The following is a 17,742-nucleotide window of genomic DNA, read 5'->3' as shown; positions in this document are numbered from 1 at the left end:
AGAAAATAGATTTTATTTCTGAAATCTTGTATTTTTAATTTGTCCACTTTAAGTGATATAGTGAGAAATGCATGTATAATTATGTCTTCCTCTTTTAAGTAGCAATTAAGAAGTTATTCACTGAAGTAAAATATCTCAATCTATATATATAATAGAGTAAGTGCATCAACCTTCAAGCAAGAAGAAGAAGTAGCGCCCTGCCCCCAGGGCTGGTCCAAGCAAGAAGAAGGGGCTGGTCCAAGCAAGAAGAAGAAGTAGTGTCATATCAAACCAAGGGCACAGAGGGATAATTTGCATATTCAGTAGCAGTGCATTGTGGGTAACCACAAATGTTCACTTATAGTTGAATTATTTCAGATTTGCTTCTGTTTTAAGAAGTAAAATTACACCAAGCTTTACTTTTTATAGTAGGAGGGCTTGTTGGTCTCTTCTATCCTCCTATACATTCTTAGTAGTTTGGGTCACCCTGAGCTGCTTGGTTAGTCTGTTGTACTGATCCAAGCCCCTTCTCATACAGCCATATCAAATCCTGCTATGTACTGATGAAGACCAAACGTCTGAAATAGCCTGTCACAAGTGGGTTTGATATGACTGTGTAAAACTTAAAGCTATAGGCTTGCTTGCCTTACCAAGGGTGAAAAGGAATTATTTGCATATTTAGTAGTGGTGCATTGTGGGTAATCACAAATGTTCACTTACAGCTGAATTTTTGCAGATCTTCTTCTGTTTTAAGAAGGCAAATTACACCAAACGTTGATTTTTTTAGTAGAAGGTCTTTTTGGTCCCTTTTAACCACCTATACATTCCGAGTGGTTTGGGTCACCCTGAGCTGCTTGGTTAATCTGTTGTACAGGTCCAAGCCTTATCTCATACAGCCATATCAATCCTTGCCATGTACAGATGAGGACCAAAAGTCTGAAACAGGCTGTCACATGTGAGTTTGATATGGCTGTGTAAAATTTAAAGCTATAAGCTTGCTATACACCAGTGGTTTTGGATGCTTGCTTGGCTTACTAAGAGTGAAAAGGAATTATTTGCAAATTTAGTAGCAGTGCTTTGTGGGTAACCACAAATGTTCACTTATAGCTGAATTATTGCATATTTCCTTCTGTTTTAGGAAGGCAAATTACACCAAACTTTGCTTTTTTTAGTAGGAGGTCTTTTTGGCCCCTTTTATCCCCCTATACATTCCGAGTGGTTTGGGTCACCCTGAGCTGCTTTGGTACTCTGTTGTACTGGTCCAAGCCCTATCTCATACAGGCGTATCAATCCCCGCCATGTACTGATGAGGACCAAAAGTCTGAAATAGGCGTCTACGTGTGGGTTTGATATGTCTGTGTAAAATTTAAAGCTATATGCTTGCTATATACCAGCGGCTCTGGATGCTTGCTTGGTTTACCAAGGGGGGAAAGGGGTGATTTGCATATTTAGTAGCAGTGCATTGTGGGAACCACAAATGTTCACTTATAGCTGAATTATTGCAGATTTCCTTCTGTTTTAAAAAGGCAAATTACACCAATACAGTGTGCAGCATTGCAGGAAGTGACGACAGTGGAACGCATGATGGAACACAGAAGAGGTGAGTCATCCCTGCCCACTGCCTCTTGCTAATAGTGGCGGCTGCTACTGTGCTTAAGCAGGAGGAGGGGGGGATTCCTGCTGAGCTTAAGCTGGAGGGGGAGCGCACATGGGGGACCGAGGAGAGGGGGGTTCCTGCTGAGCTTAAGATGGAGGGGGAGTGCACATTGGGGACCCAGGTGAGGGGGGGGTCCTGCTGATGATCTTAAGCTGGAGGTAGAGCACACATGGGGGACCCAGTTGAGGGGGGTCCAACCCCCCTCCCCGCCACTGTGCCCAATACCCCCTTCCTGCCCTCTACCCTCTTATGCGGCGTATGCTACGCCGCGGGTCGGCTAGTATTATATATATGTACTAAGACATACTGATATGTCTTACTACTATGCATGTATATAGAACTGACATTTTCAACAAGTGTTTTTTATAGAATGTAGTCATCACTAAGGCCTCGTTCACATCAGGGCCGTTTCTGTGCGCTTTTCACAGCGCACTGCCCTGTGCGATCAGCAAGGTATTATTATTATTATTGTTATTATTATTGATTTATAAAGCGCCAACATATTCCGTGGCGCTGTACAAAGTAGGAAACAAACATGGGGTACATAATAATACAGACAATGCTATACACCAAAATACAAGATACGTAATTAGTGACAAAATACAAAGAATGATACAAAAGCAAATTATAGAATTGGTAATGACAGTGATAAAATTAACATGATGAATAAAATGTATAATGGTTACCAAAACACAAAAGGGGGAGAGAACCCTGCCCTTGCGGGCTTACAATCCACAGGGAATGGGGGGAAACAAAAGGAGGGGTAGTATGCAGCAAATATATAGAGGCTGTGTGTTTTAGGACACCTAGTAGGAGTGCAATTTGGTCTTAGGACAAAGGGAAGTGGCCTAAGGTAGCGCATATGCTTGTCGGAACAAGTGTGTTTTTAGAGAGCGTTTAAAGGCAACAAAGGTTGGCGAGTGACGGATGTGTTGTGGGAGGGCATTCCAGAGGAGGAGGGAAGCGCGCGCAAAATCTTGTAAGCGTGAATGTGAGGAGGTGATTCTAGAGGAGGACAACAGAAGATCATGTGCCGATCTGAGATTGCGATTGGGTTTGTATCTGGAAATTAGTGAGGATATGTACCGGGGAGAGAGATTGTGGAGAGCTTTGTAGGTTAGGGTTAGGAGTTTGAACTGAATCCTCTGGTTAATTTTCAGCCAGTGAAGAGCTTGACAAAGAGGGTCGGCAGAGGAAGATCGAGAAGAAAGATGAATGAGACGAGCAGCTGAGTTCAGTACCGACTGGAGCGGGGCCAGTCTGTTAGAAGGTAGTCCACAGAGTAGTATGTTGCAGTAGTCCAGACGAGAAATTATGAGAGCATGTATTAACATTTTAGTTGTGTCTTGAGTGAGAAAAGGACGGATGCGAGATATGTTTTTGAGTTGGAGATGGCAGGAGCTAGTTATGGAGTGAACATGAGGAATAAAAGAGAGAGATGAGTTGAATATTACCCCCAAGCACCGAGCTTTGGGAACTGAAGTTATGGGAGTGTTATTAACATTTATTGTTACTTCAGGCATGGAGGTGGACAGAGACGGTGGAAAAATTATTAGTTGAGTTTTACTCATATTAAGTTTTAGGAAACGAGAGGACATGACAAGCAGTCAGGAACACGTTTAAGGAGGGAGTTAAGATATGGGGCAGAGAGGTACAGTTGTGAATCGTCTGCATAGAGGTGGTATTGAAACCCGAATGAGTTGATTAAATCACCAAGACCGTGCATGTAGATGGAAAAGAGGAGAGGACCAAGGACAGAGCCTTGGGGAACACCGACAGACAAAGCATGAGGAGAAGAGATTTGATCTGAGTAGGAGACTGTGAAGGACCTTCCAGAGAGGTAGGAAGATAACCATGTGAGAGCAAGGCCCTTTAGTCCTACATTTGAAAGTATTTGTAGGAGTAAGGTGTGGTCAACAGTATCAAATGCTGATGACAGGTCAAGAAGGATGAGTATGGAAAATTGACCTTTGGATTTAGGTGTAAGAAGGTCATTGGCCACTTTGGTAAGGGCTGTTTCCATGGAGTGGTTAGAGCGAAAGCCAGACTGGAACTGATCAAGTAGGGAGTTAGCAGATAAATAATGGCTTAATTCTGCATGTATATGGCGTTCAAGTAGTTTGGATGCAAATAGGAGAAGTGAGACTGGGCAGTAGTTGGCCTTTTTGAGTGGCGACGGAAAGATGCCAGTAGAGAGGGACAGGTTAAATAGCGTTGTTAGTGCAGGCAAGAGAGATGAGGATAGCTGCGGAATGAAATGGGAGGGAATAGGATCCAAAGAACAGGTGGTTAGATTAGCTTTGGCAATTACAGGGGAGAGAGAGTGTTCAGAGAGTGGAGAGAAGGCAGTTAGAGAACAGTCAATGAGAGGTGTGGAGGTGGGATTTGAGGGCTGCGTGGAGAATTCACTTCTGATTTTGTCAATTTTATCAGTGAAGTATGTTGCAAATTCTTCCGCTGATAAGTAACATGAAAGAGGAACAGGAGGGGGATGGAGAACGGAGTTGAAGGTGCTGAACAAGCATTTTGGATTGTGTAAATAGGCGGATATTAGGGAAGAAAAATAGGACTTTTTTTGCCACAGAGAGTGCATTTCTGAAGTTGTTCAAGGCAATTTTATATAAGATGAAGACCTCACTTGTGTTACTTTTCCTCCAGCGCCGTTCAGCTGCTCTAGAGCATCTTTTTAACTGTTTAGTGGTTTTTGTCATCCAGGGTTGGCGACAGACACGGTGAGGGTGGGCATTGACGAGGGGGGCGAAGTCATCCATGACTTTTGTAATGGAGCTGTTGTAGTGTATTGATTTTCCCCTGTAACTAAATGTAGCTGGTTCACATCTATACGCTGCGCTGAGCAGCGTTACAAAAACGTAGTGTTGCATGCATTTCTGTGCGCTGAGCTGTAAAGCGCACAACAATGCAAGTGAATGGGTGCACTTTTTTAGTGCACAGAAGCGCGTACAAGCGCATAGAAGCGCATGCGTTTTTTACTCCTAATTGAAGAAAAAAATACATTTACATACAAAAACAAAGTTTTATTGACAACTGCTGCTGCTACAGTAAGCAAAACGTGTTTTAAAGAAGCACAGCGCAACGCACAGAAACGCGCACTAAAGCGCGCACAAGCACATGCGTTTTTTCACCACGTGCTTTCACACGTTTTTCAGTGCAGCAGATGTGAACCAGGCCTTACTCTTCAAAGAAGCTCACAAACTGATCTCTACCATTGACATAGTCTAATATCCACATTGCAGTATAAAGCCAGTTCTTAAGAGGATCTAATTCATTTATCAACATGTTTGTATGAGGTGGGAGGAAATTCACCCACAAACTTCAAGCCCAGGAACCTAGCCTAATATGGGTTGTATTCGTTTACATAGAATTATTAGGATTAGGATTTATAGTGATATCATAAGGTAGCTGGTCTTGATCTACAAAGCAAAATACAGTTACAAATTTAATCAATTAGGACCACCAATAAATAATAATTTATTTTTAAAGAAATAGTCACATATTGGTATCTAATCTTGTTATTTTTTTTTTAATTAATCCCTAGGAAAGAAGGTGATTTAATTGCAGGTAAAAAACAAAAATTATCATTGATCAACAAAAATGTGTATTATAGGTTAGGAAAACATTAAGGCACCTTACCCCGTAATAGCTAGTGTTACCTCCTTTGACTGAAATAACTGAAGTTAGACTCTTCTTGTTGGACTCTTCTTGTTGGAATCTATTACATTGGCATGAGAAGTCTCTTATGTTGGCATCAGAAAAGTTTACCTCACTCCTCAATGCATAATTCTTTTATTTGTGAGATGTTTGAGATTTCTTTTATGTACAGGCTGTTTCAAGTCACCCACAGCATCTCAATGCTCAGCCAGTCTTTGGTGGATTTACTTTTGTGTTTTGGGTCACTGTCATGTTTCGTTGTCCGGATCTTCTTCAGCTTTAATTCTCCTACAGGTGGTCTCACATGCTCATCACCTGCTTTTGTTGAAATCCATGATGGTGAGCCGGCAAGGTCCTGCTGCAGAAAATCACCGCCAAATCTTGTCACTTCCACTTCTATGCTTCCCAGTTTGTATGAAGTTATTTTCCTGGAATGCTGTATTTGGTTTACACCAAACATTTCTTCTGTTCTAATATACAAAAAAATACATTTTACACTCATCCGTCCAAAGAAAATTATTCCAGAAGCCCTGATACCTGTGTTCTCTCTGGCAAACTTCATTCTGGCCTTGATGTTTATCTAAGAGAGTAAAGGTTTATTCCTTCCACACCACCAATGCCAGTCTCTTTTTGATTGTAGAAGCATGTACTTTCACATCAACAGTAGCAAGAGCCTGCTGCTGTAGGTCCCATGATGACATTAAGTTTTTCTTGGGGAGACTTCTTAGCATCTTGCTTACTGCTCTGGGGAACTTGTTTGGATAGCTTGACCTGGGCATGCCGGCAGGTTTGAAAGTCCTGACAACAACATAGGAGAAAAGTAATTTATGGCTCATTTTACTCTGGAAGAAATGTACACACAGAGCAGGTAAAATCCAGAGTAAATTAATCCATAAATACATTTTCTCCTATGTTGCTGCAACTTACAGTAGGTAGTAGAAATCTTACAGAACTGACAGGTTTTGGAGTAGCCCAGCCCATCTCCCATGGGGAGTTCTCAGGGTTTTCTTTATGCTTAAAAGCACTTAGTGAATGCCAGTCGCTCCTTCCAACTGTCAAAAAACGTGTTAAAGAGGGACTCCAGTGAAAATAATAATAATAATAAAAAGGTGCTTCATTTTACAATAATTATGTATAAATGAATTAGTCAGTGTGTGCCCATTGTAAAATATTTTAAATCCCTGATTTACATTCTGACATTTATTACATGGTGACATTTTTACTGTTGGCAGGTGATGTAGCTGCTGCATGGTGCATGCTTTATTTGGCAGTTGGAAACAGCTGTAAATAATTATTTCCCACAATGCAACAAAGTTCACAGACAGGAAACTGCCAGTACCACGGTCCTCAGAGTTTCTTGTGGGGGGGGGGGGGGGGGTTCACCACAATATCAGCCATACAGAGCTCCCTGATGATCCATTTGTGAAAAGGAATAGATTTCTCATGTAAAAGGGGGTATCAGCTACTGATTGAGATACAGTTCAATTTTTGGTCAGAGTTTCTCTTTAAGTGAGCAGACACACTGGCCAGCATCTTTGCATAAATCCTTTTCAGAGGGTGTATTTATAAAGAATAAAGGCCATGCTGAGAAGAGATGGACTAGCCCAAAACATGTCAGTTCTGTCAGATTCCTCATTTTACTCTGGAAGACATGTACTTCCTATTTGTATGTGTTTAATCAATCAACTCATTAAACACATCAACTCACCACGAAAACAATGCTCTTGTAAAACCTGGTGGACCTCCTGCCTTTTTTTCCCTTACTTCCTACACTCCAATCTTCACCACACCCGGGCCTTTAGAGTGCAAGGTATAAGAACTGAAGGCAAAAGTACCACCAGAACCCTGTCAGGGAAGATACCGGAAGGAATAAAAATGTCATAGGTCGAAGGCATACACAGTTCAGCTGACTGTCAATCCAGGGGATCAGAAAAACTCAAGATTGGTAACAAGTTTTGTGTCAAACATGTTAGATCATACAGCCAGGTAGAAAGATCAGGGATCAGGCAAAGATAGTCACATGAGCAGAGGTCGAGGTCAGTAAAGGCAGCCATGCGAATGAGGTCAGTAGGTCACCAGAGAGCATAATATAGGCATTTGGCAAGGGAGGTGGTGGCTGTCACACAGAGGCTTAGAGGCTTGCTATGATAAAGTATATTTAAAAAGTGCTGTCTTCTTTAAAAGTTCCTTTGAGGTTCCCCTATGGTTTGACTGATGCCAGGGGAAAATAAACTTGCATACATGTGTTTCCTATCACCTGAAATTGTATAGGACCCATGGGCCCTTATTCAAGTTACCTTTTCTCCAAAGAGATAATTTTTAATATACTTTTTACAATTCTTTTTCAGAATTTTTCTGCAATTCAAAAAGTGCCAAAATTGGTAAAACGTACTGTCATAAGTATTATCTTGCTTGTTGGTGGCTTAATAGATATTTTTGATAAGGTGTGGAAATATCACCCAGGAAAAAACATAGCAGAAAAGGTGAATTGAATATGGGCCATGGGGTCTCATTCAACTCATAAAATTAACCCAACAACTCTACAAAATTGTTCTGAGCCTTTACGTGTTCTTTCAGTCTGGCAGAGAGAAGACTCAGTCTCAGTCTTCTCTCAGTAGGCAAAGCTTCATGAGGGAAATGGCTGACTTGACAGTTATCTAGGATACAGTCAATGACACCCTCCACAAGGAGGTTAAGCCACAAAATGTCATTGCTAAAAAAAATCTGGCTGTTTACAAGCATTTTAATGCAAATTTCAGTGGAAGGGAAAGAGTATGGCAGAAAAAGAAGCACAAGCAAGCACCAGCCACAGCCTTGAGTGACTTGTGAAGTACAGCCCATTTAAGAATTTGGGGAGATTAACAAGGAGTAGACTGCAGCTGGACTCAGTACTTCAAGAGCTACCACAAACCGATATATCTAGGACATGGGCTATAACTGTAGCATTTCTTATGTCAACCACCTTCTGAACCCAAGTCAATGTCAGAAGTGTCTTACCTAGGCTAAAGAGAAAACATATTATACTGTTGCTCAGGGGTTCAAAGTCCTCTTTTCAGATGAAAATACATTTTGCATTTCATTTAGGAATTGAAGTCCCAGAATCTGGAGGAACAGTGGAGAGCCACATTATCCAAGTTGCTTGAGATCCAACGTGAAATTTCCACATCCAGTGATGATTTGGGGAGCTAAATCATTTCCTAGTGTTGGTCCACTTTGTTTAATTAAATCTAAAGTTCGTGCAGTTGTCTACCAGGAAATTTTAGAGCACTACCTGCTTACCTCTGCTAACAAGTTATACTGAGATAATTGCTTCATTTTCCAGCAGGACTTGACACTGCCCACTCTATCAATAGTACCCAATACTTTGACCATGGAATTACTGTGCTTTACTAGCCAGCAAAATTTCATGGTTTAGCAGCCCAGAGTATCTATAGGGTACTAAGAGGAAGATGAGAGACACCAGACGCTGCGGGTAGCATTGAGCATCAGCTGCATTCTTGGTGCCATGTTCCACTAGGGGCTGAAAATGGGTCATGAGGACCAATGCCAAACTCTTTTTTGCTTAATGCTTTTTGGTAGCAGTAAAGTGTTTATTATAGGCTAAACGTCCTGCCAGCAGCTGTCCATCTGAACAGGCCCTAAACATAATTGGGGGGGAGGCATTGTTGGTAAAACAGCTTGGACTATTTTGCCTGATTGTCTCTAGAAGCTAGTGCTAGTAATACATTGAAATTATGGATCCCCATCATTATGCTATAATAAAAAAATTCTGTATTTTTTTTATTTAAAGTCCCAATGGTAGTTGTAAGATTTACAGGTGTGTACCAGTTCCTATGCCCTCATTTTCAGAGCAAGATTGTCAGTTTTTGTCTTTTCATGATTAAAACGACAGCATGTGAGATGGATGTTGTCTATGGTACCCTTGTCTGTACGTTAACCACTTCCAGACCCAGATGATTGAAATATACACCCTATTTTGATCCTATAATACCTGCCAGGGAATAGATTTTACTACCTGCCGTCCACGTGCTCCCACCGCTAACTTCGATCGCGCCACTTTCTCCCCACTGCAGATCACTCACCCTGCTGTCTATATGATGGCAGAGCTGTGTGAGCCGGTCAGGAGCTGATTTCATTGGCTTCTGACCCTGTCATCACTGTAAGCCAATCCCATTGGCTTACATTGTCCATTGGCTTACATTGATGGACAGCATCAGTAGCCAATGAAAGCAGCTCCTGAGCAGCTCACACAGCTCTGCCATCATAGTGACAACAGAGAGGGGGGCCTGCATGGTTGAAGGAGCAGCGTGACTGGAGGGAGGGGCAGGTATGGGTGGCAGTTCATCCGGAGGCCCCATTCTTTGGCACCAGCAGTCGATGGTCCTTAAGGGGGCAGAGATTGCAGGTACGGAAGTGGTTAAAAGGGTTGTGCATACTGCATTTAGCATAACATAATAAAAAGCAGTAATCACTTGTATGTGTAGCTATGGAAATATCTTTATATTGCTAGAAATGTAATATATATATATATATATATATATATATATATATATATATATATATATATATATATATATATATATATATATATATATTAGTTTTGCCAATCTGGGTTGCCATACAGTACTTTTTTTATGTAAGTATATTATGGCCAATAAAAACAGTACAAAAAGATATAAAGAAGCAATATGTTAAGACAGTCTTTTAAATTTGCTTTCATTAGACTGCCTTTATGGTACACAATTTAAAAAGGGAATTTTAATTAATCAAAAAAGTCAAATGTTTAAGATCATTAACCAATATGGAAATGGTAAGTGGAGCCAGTTTCCATTTACATTTAATTGATTGGATTTCTGCCAGGTGTGTTTATTAATTTATTTCAAGACTTTATTTTGATTAATTAACCTACATCTAGCATAATAGGAGAATCCCGTAACTCATATGGATAAAACCCATTCTCTTTGATAGATGAGCACTGCTACTATGAAATGCATCAGCTGTCTTTATGATTTTTTTCTTCAAAAAAAGACTGTTTTTCGGCTTCTGTTGCTGCTCCAGTAACTTGCTTCATAGATATGCAAATGTTGTTCTAGGGGGATTTCAGTGGAAATGACAAATCGAGATTTTGTTGCAACATGGCTGACTGGTTCTACTGAAATTTGTGCTATCATTACAGGCTTAGGCTTATGGTGACTGTTTCATTGAATTAATTGTATGCACAGCTACAAAATATTACAAGCTCCATGTTTTCATTTTGTCACATCCATCTGTTAACCAATGTGGGAATGGTATTGATGTTGATTTACTTTAGGAAGCAAGACATTTTTTTCTGTCTTAAGCACAATCTACAGCATACAATTTTTTGATTCGATTCATAAATTTGATTCAATCCGGCATGTCCGATTGGAATTCGGTTCAATAGTGTGGTCGAATGTTGTTGCAAAACCATGGCAAATCGTTCACACCACCGATTGAATAGAATCCTGATTGGACATGTCGGATTGAATCAAATCGAATCAATGAATCAAATCAAATTGCACAAAAAATTGTATGGTATAGATGGGGCTTTACACAAGGAAAAGTTTGGTGAATATGCTCATTGAGCATGATTTACTAAGATTCTGCAGGGCTTGAGAATGCTTCAGAACAATGGAGAAACTAAAATATGATGGCATGTCTGGTCTGTTTCTTTTGTTTTTGTCCTTTTAATTTGTGTTCTGTTAGTTAGAAAAAGTTTTGAACTCTTGCCTGAGTTGGAAGAGCTATGGAAGGATTGCTAAAATACACTACTTAGTGACACACCAGTTGTGTGACCACAGTGGTTTGCATGTACAGTAGCATTTTTTTGAAAATACACTATTATTTATTTCATTGTATTGCCACCTTGATAATTTCCCCGGACTGGCCTGGTGCTTCATTAAAGAGGAACTGTCGCGAAAATCTTAACATTTAAAACACATACAAATAAGAAGTACATTTCTCCCTGAGTAAAATGAGCCATAAATTGCTTTTCTCCTATGTTGCTGTCACTTACAGTAGATAGAAGAAATGTGACATTACTGACAGGTTTTTGGCTAGTCCATCTCTTCATGGGGGATTCTCAGCTTGGCCTTTATTCTTTATAAAGAGTCTACCTGAAAAGGATTTATGGAAAGGTGCTGGCCAGCCTTCCTGCTCCCTGCACACTATTTTGGCAGTTGGACAGAGCAACTGCCATTCACTAAGTGCTTTTAAAAATAAAGAAAACCCAGAGAACCCCCCTATGAGAAGATGATCTAGTCCAAAATCTGTCAGTAATGTAAGATTTCTACTACTTACTGTAAGTGACAGCAACATAGGAGAAAAGTAATATTTGGCTCATTTTACTCTGGATGAAATGTACTTCTTATTTGTATGTGTTTTAAATTTTAAGATTTTCACGACAGTTCCTCTGTAAGGGAAATGAGGTAACTGGCCAGGGCCCAGAGCACCTTAGGGAAATCACAGCTTACAAAGCTTTCAACTACAATCTGACCCCTGGCTCAGCAGAGGCCTCTCCTTTATCCCTCTTCCCAATTCAACCATTGGCAGTGATGCAGGGATAATCCAGTGTAATTGCTAGTTTCTATTAGTGGGCCTTTTTAAGTCTCACATATATTTCTCTCTGCCAGTGTGTGTAAATGAGTGATGGAATTCAGAGCTCTATTTGCAATTCCTTTTTAGTTGTGTCTTTATATAGGCAAATAAGCATTAACTTTGAAAGCACCACTCCAGCAAAAATTGTAAGCAGTTTGACAGAACTGACAGGTTTTGGACTAGCCCATCTCCTCATGGAAGATTCTTGTGGTTTATTTGTTTTCAAAAGCATTTCCTGAACGGCAGTTGCAAAGTATAACTGACAAAATAGTGTGTAAGTTAGTAGTAAGGCTGGCTGGTATCTTCCTATTATCGCAGTTAAACTGCTGTTCAGTGAATGCTTTTGAAAACAAAGAACACCCAGAGAATTCCCCATGAGGAGATGGACTAGTTTGAAGCCTGTTGGTTCTGTAAGACTTTAACTGCTTAATTATCTTTACTGGAGTGGTCCTATAAGCATAGCAAATTATCTGGCCTATTATTTAGGATATTAGTCAGGACTTTTTTTTATACCCTTTTGGCACAACGGCATCCTGCCACCTCAACCAAAGCATTAATATGTTTGGGTAACACCATGTTTATAACTGTAAGGGAATGATCATCAACCTTGCCATTATTTAGAATATCAATTTTAAAGATTCAATAGGATTTTTTTTAAACGCAGTAAAATGACAGATAATGAACCTATTGGTAGTGTAAAGTTACATATGTCAAAAGAAAGAGCAGTGAATTTCATATTGGGGTTTCCAGGTGGTCAGTGTGTAATGACCACCTGGAAACCCATTGGAACTGCCAACACTGTGGCCAGGGATCACTAGCAACTATATCTATTTCTTAAAGAATAAAAAGTTAAATCAACTCCACAGCCTGAGATATACCAGCCCATATGGTCCATGGTATGGGAAGGCTCTGAAAGAGAGGCCTCTAGAAAATGCCAAGCCTCTAATCCATGGACCTGGGGCTCTTCCCCACCTCTGACGCCCAGGAATAGGTGGGGTGTCAAAGCCCTGGGGCAGGGTTCATGGTGGCATGAAAATTGATTTTCTCAAAAACTACAAGGTCTTTTTGAAAAATGTTTCTCCTTGTTCCCACTCTTCTCCTTGACATACCGTGCAAATTTGGTGACTATAGCATGTATGGGGGCTTTACTATTAAACACCAAAGACGGCAGCCATTGGGATTTCTTTAAAAAAAATTATTTAAAAAATTAAAAATATTTGCATAAAATATGTATTTACTGGTGAATATGTTGCCATTGATTCCCCTCCTCCATGCCTTTGTCTGAGTTTTTGTACAATTTGTACACTTCTTTTAAAGAAATTGTTGCTCCAGGTTTCTAGCTACAGAGATGCCCTGAAGATTGTAGAAGTGTACCTGCCATTAAAGTTAATGGGGCTTGCCGTGAAAGTTGAATTTGAACATTTTTGCTGTAAAATTTTGATTTGTGAATGTTCTTTTGCAATGTTCATCCATCACTACTGGCAGTATATTGGCACCAATGGTTTGAATAGTAGGATGGAATGGCTCTTTCTACTGGATGTCTGCATTGCCTTTTCGTTTTATTGAATGTCGGATTGTTGGTTACTGTCATTCTCCAAATTTTGTGAATTGGCATTTACTGAGGCATTTACCCTACAAGTAAGTAGTTTACCTCATTAGTCAGCAATTTTACTTTTGAATGTAGTAACAGCATTAGTGAATTGGCATTTGACTACATGTTCAGTAAACAACTGTTTTCTGCATTACTGAATGTGCTTAAAGTGGATCCGAGACCAAGTGAGGATGTCTGCATTTTTGTGCTGGTGGACATATTTTGGGGGCATTAAACCCTTTAAATAGCTCTTTTTAAATAGATTTCCCAATAAAAACTTCATAAAAATAATAAGCCACGCCCCCCAGCGCATCTAACGCCGCGGCGTTCAGTCCTGGGATGCAAAGGGTCATGGGACCTAATTATAGGCAGGAGGAGGCAGAGGCGGAGATTCAAGTCTGGAGCTGCTGAATTCACGCGATACTAGCGTGAGCAGCACTAGGGGGAGTGACATCCCGGACACAGTGTAGTGAGGATGCAGGGAGGGGGGTCCGAACTCACTCTTCCATCGCTCACCATGACCCCTCTCCTGTTAGAGCGCAGTGTGTAGTTGCCATCAGCTCTGCTCCCATCCCTCCCTCACCATGGCCCCCCTCTTCGGCCTGTGTGTGTATCAGAGCGCAGCGTGTCTCTCACCAGCGCTGCTCCTGGACGTTCCCTCTGTGTTGAATCCGTGCAGGCAGAAATGATGGTACACTGTCCAGCCAGCAGCTCTCACCACTTCCTATTCTCTGTATGTCGCGTTTACACAGACATGCAGGGAGAGAAGGCAGAGAGCTGCCAGCTGGACAGTGTACTATCATTTCTGCCTGCACGGATTCAACACAGAGGGAACGTCCAGGAGCAGCGCTGGTAAGAGACGTTGCGCTCTGATACACACACAGGCAGAGGAGGGGGGCCATGGTGAGGGAGGGATGGGAAGAATTTCTATAGCAGCCTCACTGCACAGAGCTGGAGGATCGGATGTCAGGTAGTACTTTAGCTGCAGCTGCAAGGACTATCCCTCAAGCTTTTATTGCTCCCTCGTCCAGAATTCTCACAACCCCCACTCACTCTGAATGACCCTTTCCTCACCATGCTGCAGCCTGTCACTTTTCCACTCTCTCCCATCACCTTCAGCATGTTGCTAGAATTTCTCACCTCCTCTACTACCACCTCTCTCTGCCACCCTTTCCTTTCTTGCTGACCCCCTCTCTGCCACCTTTCTGCCATCCTCCCTTTGCGGGGCCCTCTCTGCCACCTTCCCCCTCCTGTCACCCCTATACCCCCCTCCCCTCCTGTCTCTTCTCTGCCATTCTCTACAGCTCACACTGAGCATGCACGGGATTTCAGAGGCAAGGGGAGGAGAGGGGCGTGGTGTTATCACAGGTTGAGGTGTGGACATGCATAGCTAATTACCTGTGTAATGATTACAAGCCTAACATGGCAGCTCTCATTGTGTCACAGGAAGAAATGTTCATATATTGTTTAAGTTGTATGCAGCCAGATTTACAGTGTAAACCATCTAAACTTTAGATAAGATACAAAGACAAGTTACTTGTTATAGTTAGTTTTTCACCTCGGATCCGCTTTAAAGAACTGTAGCTGTTATCCTTAGCCTAGTAGACTAAACAGTGGGTGATGGAGGTGATGAGGCAAAAAACATCTTACTGGAGAGTTGTTTTAGCTTTTCACTTGTGTAGGAGGTGCTACAAAGGAGGGGAAAAATGAAGAAAAGTTCAATGCAAATTTGTTTTTGAAAATCATCCTGTTCCCCTTATTGAGCAGAATAATTTCGACAGGTAGTTTACCCGCCTTTCAATCACCACACTGTGAAAGTTCTGGGAACTTATCTAATGTGAATGATCAAAAGAAGGCAAAACTGTAAATACAGACAAAATAATGGTATCAGACAATACATGCAATGCAAGAGTGTGGCTTAATACAACAAAGTAAAAGAACAGATATCCATAATCATGCATCGTAATTCACAATTATGCATCATAACCGTAATGCAACATTTCTGGATTAGGCGTAAAAAAATTGCATGCAAACATAATTGCTAACCATAACTATGCATGTAATTTACATGAAATTTCGGACGCAAACGGATTTTTCGCATTGAATAATAGCCACACATGTGCAGTATATTGAATGGTGGACACAAATTTGTTTTGCATACAAATGCATTTTTCGTATTGAATATTTAAATAGCCTTGCATGTGCAGTATACTGGCTGATGAACGCAAACTTTTTTTTTACATACAATTGCATTTTTCACATTTAATATTTACATAATAGCCATGCATGTACAGTATATTGGCTGATGAAAGCTAATTTTTTTCCATATAGGAACACATTTTTCGCATTGAATATTTAACTAAGAGCCACACATGCACAGTACACTAGCAAATAGATGCAAATATTATTATGCATTGAACGTGAATTGCACATAAATGCGTAGTTACGATTCACAAGCATAGTATGCTGTACATAACATAATCGCAATTACGCAATGCATAATTGTGAAAAATTATGCAAAATTTAGTGATTTGACCCATTATGAGCACCATTAACCTCCCTAACATTCTGGACAAGCTAGGCTTGTCCAGAGACGCCGGAGGTCACTGCTCAGGCCCGGCTGGGCCAATATGAATAATTTTTTTTTAAACACGCAGCAAGCACTTTGCTTGCTGCGTTTCTTACCCGATCGTCGCCGCTCGCTGCTAATCTGCCGCTACCCGCCGCAATACAGGGCCCCCCAGCTGAGACCCCGTGCACTGCCTGGCCAATCAGGGTGGATCGGGTCTCCCTGTGACGTCATCACGTCGATGACGTCACGACATTTGCCGCCATGGTGACGGGGGAAGTCCTCAAGAAAATCCTGTTCAGAACAGGATTTCCGGACGGGTCATTTCGCCGCCGGCGATCGGAGGGCAGGGAGGGATGCCACAGGGAGAGGGGAATCGTGTAGCTAGCGCTAGGCTAGCTACATGAAAAAAAAATGTGCAAAAAACTTTCCCGTTCCCACCAGGCAGGTTAAGAAGAATACACTGCAACATTTGTCATAGAATGCTGCTGCAGATGACATCATGAACTTTGGATCAGAACATGTACAACAGCATAGTATAAATGGCATGATGAATGAATCTGAGTAGAGAGCAAACACACAGATCTCTGAGCATGTGACAGGCATCTCCTAACATACATTATATGGGCAATGATCTAGCCATAAAGATCAAACACAATGCATGCATACAACAAAATATGCATTCCAAATTGTAGATATGGATGAAATATAAGATCTGATATACCAATGATGCTTGGATTGGCGTGGATGAAGCATGTGTGGATGCAGCAGTATAGTGAAAATATGGCTGTGGACATACAGAACAATCTGCTTCCTGATCATAGAGGATCTATTCCCTGCCCCAAATGCTATTTTACAGGTGTCCACCAAGGGGAGTAGATATCAACTATATTGATTAATATAATCTGGCTGTGGACAGACAGCACACTTATTCTGCCACAAAAATGAGTGACATACAAATTACTGTCTAGGAAATCAGTATGGCTTAAGAGTGCTTCTAACTACAAAGGTGCCAGTTTGTTGCTTTCTTTTTTATAATTACCAAAATCACATAAACCTGTAAGTGCCTATTGGAATGTCAGGCTTGCTGTAATATATCAACAACTCTCTTCGGACTTGTGACTTCAAATGCTTGGACTTTGTTTCTCATGTCAGTTTCTCTAACACTTTTGAAGGCTCTTGAAAGCAGTGTTTGAATTTTGAATTGGATCTTACAGAGCAATATTGACTTTACTGTTGACACATCTTGTGCTATGCTTTGTTGCTATATACTGTGCATAGCATGTCCTTTTCTCCTGCTTTTCCTTTATTGATGTATTTATTGTGCTGCCGTTGGAATATTATTTTCCAGGGAAATAGCAACATATCACAGAAACTTTGTAAATGCATTACAAAAAGTAGTTCATTATGAAATGAATTCATACATTTTCGTGATGTTTTTAATTTGCTCATTAGACTGCAATCTACGAATCATTAGTTTATGCTTAAACCATGTGGTTGCTGGTACAGTACAGAAATTATCTATCTATTCTATATAAACTATCCTTGAGGAGAAATCATGGAGGAGAGACCTACAACAGAATCTGAAAATGGACATAATGAAATGGATTGCAAATAGTCATTCAATAGCCATTCATAAACTTCCTGGGCAGAGCCAGATCT

The sequence above is a fragment of the Hyperolius riggenbachi genome, chromosome 5, assembly GCF_040937935.1.
Source record: "Hyperolius riggenbachi isolate aHypRig1 chromosome 5, aHypRig1.pri, whole genome shotgun sequence".
Classification (NCBI taxonomy): domain Eukaryota; kingdom Metazoa; phylum Chordata; class Amphibia; order Anura; family Hyperoliidae; genus Hyperolius; species Hyperolius riggenbachi.
The sequence above is the reverse complement of the archived record's forward strand: the minus strand, read 5'-3'. Positions refer to the sequence as shown.